Source organism: Nicotiana attenuata, unplaced genomic scaffold (genome assembly GCF_001879085.1).
Source record: "Nicotiana attenuata strain UT unplaced genomic scaffold, NIATTr2, whole genome shotgun sequence".
Taxonomy (NCBI): Eukaryota; Viridiplantae; Streptophyta; class Magnoliopsida; order Solanales; family Solanaceae; genus Nicotiana; species Nicotiana attenuata.
Window position 1 is genome coordinate 168,773 of NW_017671413.1, and position 12,696 is coordinate 181,468.

The following is a 12,696-nucleotide window of genomic DNA, read 5'->3' on the forward strand; positions in this document are numbered from 1 at the left end:
TCAGCACCCGTTGTATGCTAAATTTTCGAAATGTGAGTTTTGGTTGGAGTCCGTCACCTTTCTGGGTCATGTTATTTCTAGTGAAGGGATTCAGGTAGACCCCCAGAAGATTGCAGCAGTGAAGGATTGGCCTAGACTCACGACCCCGATGGAGATTCGTAGCTTCTTGGGTTTAGCAGGGTACTTTCAGAGGTTTGTAGAGGGACACTACCCTCGCCTCCCCATTGACTAAGCTGACGCAGAAAGCAGTTAAGTTCCAATGGTCCGACGCTTGTGAGAAAGGTTTTTAGGAATTGAAGTCAAGGTTGACCTCGACACCAATATTGACCTTGCCGGAAGGCAGAGAGGGATTTGTGGTTTATTGCGATGCCTCCAGGGTTGGGTTGGGGTGTGTGTTTATTCAGCATGGGAAGGTTATAGCGTATGCTTCGAGGCAGCTCAAGAATCACGAGAAGAATTATTCGACGCACGATTTGGAGCTCGCGGCAATTGTGTTTGCGTTGAAAATATGGCGGCATTATCTGTATGGGGTCCACGTGGATGTGTTTTCAGACCACAAGAGTCTCCAGTATTTGTTCAAGTAGAAGGAATTGAATTAAAGGCAGCGACGGTGGTTAGAATTGCTCAAGGATTATGATATGAATATTTTGTACCATCCAGGGAAGGCGAATGTGGTGGCCGACGCCCTCAGTCAGAAGTCTATGGGTAGTTTGGCTCATTTGGGAGCGGATCAAAGGCTCTTGGCTCGGGAGGTTTATCAATTGGCCAGTCTTGGGGTTTGCATTACGGCATCGGACGAGGGGGATGTTATGGTGTATAATGGGGCGGAATCGTCTCTTGTAGCGGAAGTCAAGGAAAAGTAGTTTATTGATCCAGCATTGGCTCAGATGAAGGAAGCAGTTTTGAATAACAAGACTTCAACATTTTCACTCGGCAGCGAGGATGGTGTATTGCGATGTCAAGGTAGGCTATGTGTTCCGGATGTGGATAAGCTTCGGGAGAGGGTAATGGCGGAGGCTCATAATTCCAGGTATTCCGTGCACCCAGGTTCTACGAAAATGTATCATGACCTCAAGGAAATTTATTGGTGGAACAGCGTGAAGAGGGGTGTGGCGGACTTTGTATCTAAGTGTCCGAATTGTCAGCAAGTAAAAGCGGAGCATCAGCGGCCCGGTGGGTTAACTCAGCTTATGGAAATACCAATGTGGAAATGGGAAATGATCAACATAGATTTCGTGGTGGGGCTACCTCGCACTCAGCGCAAATTCGACTCAATTTGGGTAATAGTGGATCGACTCACCAAATTAGCTCACTTTTTGCCAGTCAAGTCCACCGATACTGCGGAGCAATATGATAAGTTGTATATCAAGGAAATAGTAAGACTTCATGGCACTCCACTTTCTATTATCTCAGATCGAGGGGCCCAGTTCACAGCTAACTTTTGGAAGAAATTTCAGCAAGGTTTGGGTACTCAGGTAAATCATAGCACGGCTTTCCATCCACAGACTGACGGTCAAGCAGAACGGACTATTCAAACGCTTGAAGATATGTTGCGGGCTTGTGTCTTGGATTTCAAAGGTAATTGGGATGATCACTTGCCACTTATGGAGTTTGCTTACAATAACAGCTTTCATGCTAGCATTCAGATGGCCCCATTTGAGGCATTGTACGGAAGGAGGTGTAGGTCTCCGATTGGGTGGTTTGAAGTGGGTGAAGCAGGATTGATAGGGCCAAATCTCTTGCACAAGGCTATGGAGAAGGTTAAAGTCATTCAGGAAAGGATGAAAACTGCTCATAGTCGCCAGAAATCCTATGCGGACGTTGGTCGAAGGGAATTGGAATGTCAAGTTGATGATTGGGTGTTCTTGAGGGTATCTCCTATGAAGGGAGTCATGCGATTCGGGAAAAAGGGGAAGTTGAGTCCTAGGTATGTCGGGCCGTATCGGATCGCTCAGAGGGTAGGGCAGGTGCCTATAGGCTGGAATTGCCTCCTGAAATATCATTAGTGCACCCGTGTTCCATGTGTCCATGTTGAAGAAAGTGGTTGGGGATCCATCCACCATTGTTCTAGTCGAGACTATCGAGGTTAATGAAGAGTTGTCATATGAAGAGGTTCCGGTTGCTATTCTTGATAGGCAAGTCCGTAAATTGAGAAATAAGGAAGTTGCTTCAGTTAAAGTATTATGGCGAAGTCAACAAGTTGAGGAAGCCAAATGGGAAGTGGAAAAGGAAATGAAGGAAAAATATCCCCATCTGTTTGAGCAAGTCTAGTAGTAATCATGCGAACTCTTATCCCTAAACAAACTGATGTTGTGTTCAATCTTGTACAAAGACGCCCCATCCTTTTTTTTCCTAAATGCCTTACTAGTGAAATCCCTCTAGTGGTGTAAGAATGGTATTGTGTTGTGATTGTTCAAGTCATGTGAACCTCTTTTCGGTAAATGAAAGTTTTATACAAACTCAGGTAACAAGTAAGAAACTAATGGTAGTGTAGATTGGTAATGATTTAATTACATGCATGTAGTATGTTGAAGCGGTTAAATTATGTGGGACTCATTGAAGTGACCAATTTATGTGCAAAATGTAGCAAGTGATTGAATATGTGGAATTGTTGAGATAATGAATTGTATACCAGCTATAGGGACAGATGTAATTGTGTAATGGTGCTTGGAATTGTGTTTCGGGGGCTCTCTGACAGGTAGATATGTCCAAATTACAAAGGAAACTCTGTCAAAATTTTTCTAAAATATGGGAGTTAGTGAAATTAGGAGTCTGCATATTATGATTTCAAAACCAACTGATTTTTTTCAAAATCCTCATTCAAGGACGAATGATTTTAAGTGGGGGAGAATGTAAGGCACTGTGAAAAATGTGTGCTCAAAACCTAGTAGCTCGTAGGGTCAGGGTCCGGATATGTGTTGGGAATGTGTAATAGAACCAAGTTTTTCCAGAAATGCGGCTCGGACCCATTATACTGATCTAAGTGTTTAAAAATCAAAGAACAAAGTTTTTCCAGAAAAGTGCTATTTTGCGGTCCAGAATGCGGTCCCAAATCAAGTATGCGGACCGCATTTCCGCGCATAATGAGTCAGTGGCTTGGTTAACATTAAGGTCAAAATGCAGTACATCATGCGACCGCATAACTGATATGCAGACCGCATTTCCACCGCAAAGTGAGTCAGCGTGTCAGTCAAATTTGAGGTCAAAAATGCGGTGCATTATGCGACTGCAAACCTTGTATGCGGACCGCATTTCGGCCGCATACCCAAGCAGTGGAATCAGGTTTTTGGAACACTTTTTGCGGTCCATTCTGCGGACCGCATTTCGGATCTGCGATCGCAAAGTGCGACCGCAGACCTGACTTGGACTCCTAATTTTCTAAATTTTAAACCCGACCCCCTTTTTAATAAAACACCCCAACCCCCTCATTTTAACAAGTTTTTGAACAAAATAAGAGAGAGGAAGAGAGGGTTCTTTAGAGAGAAAGTCACCTTCTTCAAATTTGACTCTTCCAAACTATCCGAGCCGGGAAATTTCAAAGCGATTATCTTAATCCCCATTCTTGCAGGTAAAATTCCTAACCTATTTTCATAAGTTTTCAGGTTTAATTAGGGGGGGGGGAGTCTCATGCATTGATTCTTGATAATAGAGGTAGAAACATACATGCATGCCTTTTAAAACCTAAAATCTAGTAATAGGAATTGGGTAGGAGTAAAGAATTATTCAAAGGAGGGTTGACAATCTAAATGTGTTCGGGTTGTGATTGTGAACATTGATTCTAAGAAATATGTGTTAATTTGTGCACTAGATTGACGTTGCTAGTCTTTTCGTGAAGTTGAAAGTAGAAATTAAAAGGGAATTCGGCTCCAGGTATGTATGGCTAACTTTGACCTTTGTAAAATCACCTTGTTTGGTGTTTGAGTGCTTGGTATGTGATTTCTACGGGGATTGTCTGTGAAATTCTTGTGATTGATACGGTTGAGTGTTTGTGGTTATGTCTTTCGAAAAGATGGTGTGAGTAATTGGCAATGAACCAGGTGTGTGATTGTGAATCTGCTATGTGGTAAGAATTATGAAACAAATGATGGAAGGAAATAGTAATTGATGCAATCGGAACAGCTGTGGTAATAACATGTATGGCTTGTCGTGGAAAATTATCGTTGTACATAAAATGCATATGAGTTGTTGAGTATGATGGAAATGGTATTGATGGTTATGGAGATTCCTTGTGAATTGTTGTTGTTATTCCTTGAGAATTGTTGTTGTTGTTCTTTGTGAGTTGTTGTTGTTGTTGTTGTTGTGTTGTTGGTGGAAGGTGATTGTCCGGTGGGATCGGGTTGCGCGCCGCAACACAAAATGATAAATTGTGGTTTGGGTGATAGGGTGGCCGAGGTAATAATGGTGGCCGAGGTGATAAGGGTGGAAAGTGATCGAAATCACTACTGAAATGAAAATATGAGAAAGTTGTGAAATCATTGATATGAAAAATGTTGAAGGGGAAATGGAGAGATTGTAAATTTGTTTGGCTTGATTGTTTCCTTTCATGTGTATTTGATTGTTGATTCCATTACTGCGTGTTACTTGTATATGGTTTGAGTTTGCTTAGGGAAAAGTTTGTTCATACATACCAGTACAATTCAAATGTACTGACGTCCCTTTTGCCGGGGGCGCTACATTCGTGTTATGATTGTAGGTGGATCAGTAGCAGGTACTCCAGTCCACCGACCGTAGCTCCTCTTCATCTTCTGTCAGCTGTATTGGTGAACCACTTTCCTTCGCAGCCCTGCGTGGCTCATGCCGTTGTTTACTCCGAAGTCTTATTTTGGTTTTTGTGTAAGGTATAGCCGGAGCCTTGTTGCTGGAAGGTACTGTATTATCCTGTGTATCTTAGAGGTTCCGCAGACAGTAAATGTGGGTTACGAACTTATGTAACATGTATTTTGTTATGTTGGGCAATGTAAGTTGTAAACTGCGCTAAGTAACCATGGTGTTATTGTATATTTCGTGAAAAGGTATTTTAACTATAATGGCTATTTCTTTTGATTAATTAGTAATGAAAACACGAGGTATCACGTGGGATAGGAAAGGCACCCAGGTCCGCTTGACTGGGGATACCCGGTCGAGAGCCGGTCATGTCCCTCGGTTTTGGGGCATGACAGAAGGGATGTTGGGCTTTTACAGTTACAAAGGTAAAAATACTAAGGCGACAAACAAGAACACATATAACAAGCATGGGGAAAGCACATAAACAAATAATAAGGCTCAGACAAACCTCCTTAAACCAGAGAAAACACATAGTTTAGCATGTCTTACACGTACCTTTTATGGTCTAATAAAACTTAAAAGAATTGGTGGCAGACTGATTTATTACGTAGTTTAGATAAGAAGCACGAATCAGGCCCGCCTGCTGGTTGTAGTTAATAAAATCTGGTTCAGTTTACAAGTTTATCCTGAGGCTTGCCTAAGTGATAGACGAAACCTATAGGCATGATATCTACTGATTTCAGAAACAAAAGAAGAAGAACTGATTGCATATTGATTTAGGTAAAAAGAAAGTTGCCAGTAAAAAAACGAGCACAGGTTCTACTATTGTAATGCCGGTTTTAAACTTATAAATGAATGAGGTGATTTAGATTTGAATTAGAACCCCTATAGGCATGCTTTCTATGTGTTTGTTGACTTTAAACACTGTTATAGACATAGAGAAGTGCAGCAATCCTACAACATGATATCTAGCTGTTGCATTTTTTATTACGAGCATGATATCTGATTACATTGGTTATTAAAGCCTATAAACATGTTTGCCTAATGAGAGATGAGTATGCAAGAACCAGAAAGGGCCTATAGGTATATTATCTACATGCATGTGCATCCTATAGACATGGTGTCTATGTATGAGTGCAGAAATTCCTATAGGCATGTTATCTAAATGAGAATGCAGAAGTTCATATGTTCCTATAGACAAGTTATCTACATGGTATGAAGAAATTCACAAGTTCCTATAGACAAGTTATCTAAATGATATGCAGAAATTCACAGGTGAACTATAGGAAGGATATCTACATGAAAAATGCATAAATCTTATTGGCATGGTAACTACATGAAAATGCATAAGTTCTTATAGACATGGTAACTAGATAAAAATGCAGAAATTAGAGATTCCTATAGGCAAGTTATCTACCCATATACATGCATAGTTACCCCTCCCTTATTACTAATCATCCCCAAAAGTTTATTACAAAGTTATTACAGTCCAAAGAAAATAAAGAAAATACATCAGAAATTGAAAATTACAACCAAGGAGAGCCTGATTAAGACTTCCTGTCTGAAGTATGAAGTAAACCAACTCCAAAGATTAGATTTCAAAGCCTTTCTCTCATTTGGGGTGTGTCAGAGTTCCCTAAGAGCCTCACATGAACTCCGGGCAGTGCTTACACCCCAAATCATTACCAGACTAGGGCATAGTGCAGTGTGGAAGAGCCAGCCCTCAAGTGTCAAAGTTCAGATGGAACTCAGGGTCCCAAGGCAAGGCTCACAGGAGGGGGCAGAACCTAATAACTAAGAGAGAGTGCAAGTGCAGGATTATGAAAGGGAAAAGGGGAAAGGGGAATAACTTAAAATCAGCACATATTAGGGTGTAGGGGAGTGGGAATTTGCAAGAACATAAGGAGAACAGGCTGATGGGCATACTTAGGAATGGGAGATGCTGGCACACCCTCCAGCCTGTTTGGAGGTTAAGGTTCAGAACTCAGTTCATGGGCAACAACTCATATTGCCTTGCCCTGAGTCCACTCACAAATACATAGGGGTAAAAGATTCATAAAAGTAACAAGCAGTAGAACATGGCATTACTAAACTAAATATAAAACTCCACAGAAAATAATAAAGAAGACATGGATACAAAAGAAAACTGTAAGTAAACACATTGGGGTGATGCTAAAACTTAAATTAGAACATACTGGTTTCAAAGAAACAAGTAGAAAAGGCAGTAGTCTTGTAAAAGCCAAAGTGCAAACAGGAAGACAGAATACTATGAGTGTGAGTTCAAGAGAGATTGTGAAATTGTGAGATCTGAAATGTGTTAATCGTGTGTCCAATCGTGTGTTCAATCGTGTGTTTTGTGAAAAGAGGGGTCGTGTATTAATAGTGTGGAAGTCATGAGGAAATAAGGTAAGAAAATAATTGAAGACTGATTGTAAATCAATCACATAAGACTCCCTTTAATTAAGGGATTCAAATTCAAACGGGTATAAAACAATTAAGGAAAGAAATTAATCAAACACTTGTGTAAAGCATGCAATTGAGGGTAAATACGTAAATGTTATTTAAGGACAAGGTCTCTGAAATACACGGTTGTACAAATTAAGGAAAGAAAATAAATTAACAACCAAGAAATTACAAGGTCTGAGATTTGGTATGAATGAACCAAGTCAGAAAGATGGAAAAGGTTTTAACTTAAGGAAAATCAACAAACAATCAATTAGACCTATTAAAAAGGAATTCTGAGTCAATCACTAGTTTGAAAACCTTTTTGAAGAAGGATTCATCACATATAAATCGTACAGACACGTTAAACATGAAAGAAACTAGTCGAGCCAATGTAGAATCAGTAGAAACTCCAGTGTAGGAGAGTTTTAGTAAAAAGTTCAGAAATGTACAAAAGATGTCCAAGCTCAGCTCAGAGACTCAAAGTCAGTGTTAAGGAGTTAAGGGTTCTAAAACAAAACCCTAGTTCACATAATCAAGCCTCGGCGGAATCCCCAAATTCTAGGGTTTCCACCTAGAGTCAAATACAGGGATAAGGAGGCAAGTAGTCGAAATTAGCTCAGGGGTTTCTTTCAGAAACTCACAAGAAAACATGTAAACACAGTAGAAAGAGTAGAAGAAATATGCTTAAGAAAGTTTTTTTTTCTCAGAAGAAACCTAAACAAGGATCAGTATAAGGAAAATATCAAAGAACACAGTAGAAAGGTATAGTATAGCAGGACATAGTAGAAGAAATACCGGAACATAGTAGAAAGCACATGAGAACATAATATGGAAAACATGGTAGAAGAAACACAAGCGTGGAGCATATAGAACACAGTACAGAACATTCAAGATCAGAGTGTAAAACTCAGTAAAAGAACATGCAAGAACATGGTAAAAGAAAAACACAAGAACACAGTAGAAAGCATGCGAGAACATGATATAGGAAACACAGTAAGAGAACAGTACGAATAACAAAGAAGAAAAAAATCATAAAACACTTAAACACTTTCCAGAAAATCCTAAATCGGAAAAGAAGGGTTTTGAGAGTAATTTTCAAAAAAAAAAAATATTAGGAAAATCGTTTGAAAACTCAAGTAGAGCATAGATACACAACATATCTAAAAAGAATCGGAGAAAACCTCGAAAGGTTAGGGTTTCAGAAGAACCCTAGAATGAGAAGGCTTTGAAAAGTCACCGATCTGAGTCAGAGAAGTTAGAATCAGGCTCAAAACCATGGTACGGCGGAGCAAGGCCGGCGATGACTCTGGAACCTTGAATTGGCGAAGGTCTGATTGAAGACCTTCGAGATATGGCCTCGAATCTTCAAGTATCGAGCACATAGGAGCGATAGGAGGTGAATATAAGACTCCTATGGCCGGAGAAGCCATGGTCTCCAGTGGGTTTCGAGGTTGAAGACAGTGGGAGACGATTAGGGTTCCAGGAATGTTCGAGAGAGTTTGAGAGACGAAGGGGTTCAAAGGCGGCTGATTAGGTGAAAGTGATTAGGGTTAGGGTGTTTGGGAAATTAAAAAGTAAAGGGGTAATTATGGCCGTTGATCAAAATGATCAACGACCTGGATCAAAAGGGGAGCCGGGCGGGTTTTATTAATGGGTTAGGGTTCGTGTAAATTAGGAATTGGGCTGGTCCGGTTTGAGATTGAAATAAGGTTAATTAGGGGGGTTAATTTGGGCTACAAATGAAATGAAATAGGGCTAGTATTTAAATAGGCACTTTCTCCCTTTTTATTTTATAAAAATAGTAAAATGATTTCTGAAAACAAATTAAAAGTGCTAGATTAATTAACAATACATAAATATCAAATTAAAAATACTGGAATCATTTTATAATTATAAACGCAATCAATTCTTAAAATAGGCTAATATTGAAATTATATGCAATTTAGCTTTAAAAAAAAATAAATAAATTTTTAAAAATGTGTAAAAAATTACCTTAGCTATATTTTGGGATAATATGAGAATAAAATAAATTAATCACCAAAATGATTATTTGAGAAATAATTATTGGTTTTTTATTGCTAAAATAGGGCAATAAGTTGATTTAAAAATCTTTTTAAAAATAAGGAAAAATACTAAAACATTTGGACACACTTATATATGCATACATATGCTATTTTGAAAGTATTTTGCATATAAAAAATATACAGGGAAAATTGGGTATCAACAGCTGCCCCTCTTTACCCGGAAGAATGAAAGAGTTGTTGGGTAAAGATATGATGGCCAATTTGACCGAATGAAACAGTTTGAAGAATCCGACCGTGCTCTGGTTCCTGAGCTGCCTACATATCCCTGGTTTTACAGGAATCAGGCCACATGTAGTTCAGGATCCGTCGGCGGAATATGCCGATGGAGATCTTTCAAGAACGGACGCGATATTTAGGTTGGGATAAATGGTTATGGTCTAGTAGGGCTGCTGGAACTGGAGCAGAATGCTCCTGCCGAGATGGCTGTTGCTCGCCGGTTTACCTGTAAATAAACAATACAAGCGATATTGTGCATAAATTTTAAACATGATGCAAGTTCCCGTTGGACCATGAATTCTGTCTTTGGACGGTTAAGATGACGTCCTTAGACCATGATGTCCTGAGACATGAAGCGTATAATAAAGGATTCGCAGGCTATGAAATGATGCTCTCGGGCTATGAGAATGATGCCTCCGAACTATGATGCCTTTGAATAATGATATGCAAGAGATAAAAGGGGTCCTCAGGCCATGGCATGGCGTTCTCGGGCTATGCGAATGGTGCCTTCGAACAATGACGCCTTTGGACAATTTGGCGATCTTTTAGCCCATGAAATGCAATAGGTGGCGATCTTTCAGCCCATGAAAGCATAAATAAAGAGGCGACATTTCATCCGATGCAGGATGTAAGTAAAGTGGCAATATTTCAGCCGATACAAGACGTAAATAAAGGTGGCGACATTTCAGCCATGCAAAAATGTAAGTAAAGTGGCGATATTTCAACCGATGCAGGACGTAAATAAAGGTGGCGATATTTCAGCCATGCAAAATGTAAATAAAGGTGGCGATATTCAGCCATGCAAAAAGTAAGTGAAGGTGGCGATATTTCAGCCATGCAAAATGTAAGTAAAGGTGGCGAAATTTCAGCCATGCAAAAATGTAAGTAAAGTGGCGATCTTTCAGTCGATGCAAGTGTAAAATAAAGGTGGCGATATTTCAGCCATGCAGATGTAAATAAAAGTGGCGATCTTTCAGCCATGCAAAATGTAAATAAAGGCGGCGATATTTCAGCCATGCAAAACGTAAGTAAAGTGGCGATCTTTCAGCCGTGCAGATGGAGGTAGAGCTTAACCTCGGAAGGCAGAATGGTAGTCTTATGCAATGCAGGAATGCAGATGGAGGCAGATCTTAACCTCGGAAGTTAGAATGGTAGCCTTATGCAATGCAGGAATGCAGATGGAGGTAGAGCTTAACCTCGGAAGCCAAAATGGTAGCCTTATACAATGTAGGAATGCAGATGGAGGTAGAGCTTAACCTCGGAAGGCAGAATGGTAGCCTTATGCAATGCAGGAATGCAGATGGAGGTAGAGCTTAACCTCAGAAAGCAGAATGATAGCCTTATGCAAGAGATAAAAGGAGAATAGTAGTAGAATTTCTTAGTTGAGAGCTTATAGCTAATTGTGATATTGTGGCTGCTGGGGACATTGTGTGCGGATAGTAACTGTGAATAGGTATGACGATTCTGAGTTGTATGAGCGTACAATATATGATTTTGCGACTTGGGTGCCTGCATCCAAAGAAAAATTGTGAGTTTTGTAAGGGGGAAAGGTTAGTTTGTATCCCTGTTGACTTTGCTGGCCTACTTGGCGCTGATCTGATGACACGGTATGTATCATAGGGGTAGCATTGCTGAACAAAGCGATTTCGATAATAAACATGCGTGAGTTTGTTAAAGATATGACATAAGTATATATTTAAGAAATAGTTTTTAGATGTACCGACGACTGTGACGTGGTTTAGGACATTGCAACCTCTCTTGCTTCGGAATATTGAGGGTCCTCCTCAAAATTCTGCCCTAGTTTAATGGGTTGCTACTTTTGACGGCTGCTTGCGATGATCGACTGAAGTTACTTCGGAATTTTGAGGGTCCTCCTCAAAATTCTGCCCCAGTTTCCAATTGTGGGGGGGGGGGGGGAATGAAAATTTTATTGAATTGTGACCGAACCCATAAGGCTGCCTATGTATCCCCTATTAAATGGGAATCAGGTCAGACGTAGTTCAAATACATCATATAGGAGAGCACAAAGATTACACATAATAGCGTTTGACTGCATCCGAATTAATCGGTTTCGGCCAAACTTCTCCGTCCATTTCTACAAGTATAAGGGCTCCTCCTGTCAGAACCCGGTGAACCATGTATGGACCTTGCCAGTTGGGAGAGAATTTCCCTTTGGCTTCATCTTGATGCGGGGAAATCTTTTTTAACACCAGCTGCCCCGGTGTCAACCGTCTTGGTTTGACTCTCTTGTTGAAGGCACTGGACATTCTTTTCTGATAAAGCTGACCGTGGCAAACTGCATTCATTCTCTTTCCATCTATAAGAGCCAACTGCTCGTAATGACTCTTTACCCACTCTGCATCGTCGAGCTCTGCTTCCTATATGATCCTTAGGGAAGGAATTTCTACTTCGGTGGGAATGACTGCCTCTGTACCATAAACCAACATATAGGGAGTTGCCCCAGTTGATGTTCGGACTGTGGTGCGATACCCCAATAGAGCGACCGATAGCTTTCGTGCCCTTGCTTATGCTTCTCCATCATTTTCCTTAGTATCTTCTTGATGTTTTTGTTGGCGGCTTCTACGGCTCCATTCATCTGATGCCGGTAGGCTGTGGAATTCTTGTGTTTGATCTTGAAGGTTTCACACATAGCTTTCATTAAATCACTGTTGAGGTTGGGGCCATTATCAGTAATGATTGACTCCGGGATCCCGAACCAACAAACAATACGGTCGCGGACAAAGTCTGCCACGACTTTCTCAGTCACTGCTTTGTAAGATGCTGCTTCAACCCATTTGGTGAAATAATCAATTTCCACTAGGATAAAACTGTGCCCGTTGGAAGCGTCAGGTCCGATTGGTCCAATAACATCCATTCCCCAAGCGGCGAACGGCCTTGGTGAGCTTGTTGCATTAAGCTCGTTTGGAGGTACCTTTATCATGTTTGCATGTATCTGGCATCGATGGCATTTTTGGACGTACTGGATGAAGTCCGTCTCCATAGTCATCCAGAAGTAACCAGCACGGAGTATCTTCTTGGCTAAGATAATGCCATTCATGTGTGGACCACAGGTCTCGGCGTGAATTTCCTCGAGCAGTTTAGATGCTTCCTTGGCGTCGACACACCTTAACAATCCCAAATCAGGAGTCCTCCTATATAGGATTCCTCCGCTGTGAAAGAAATTGTT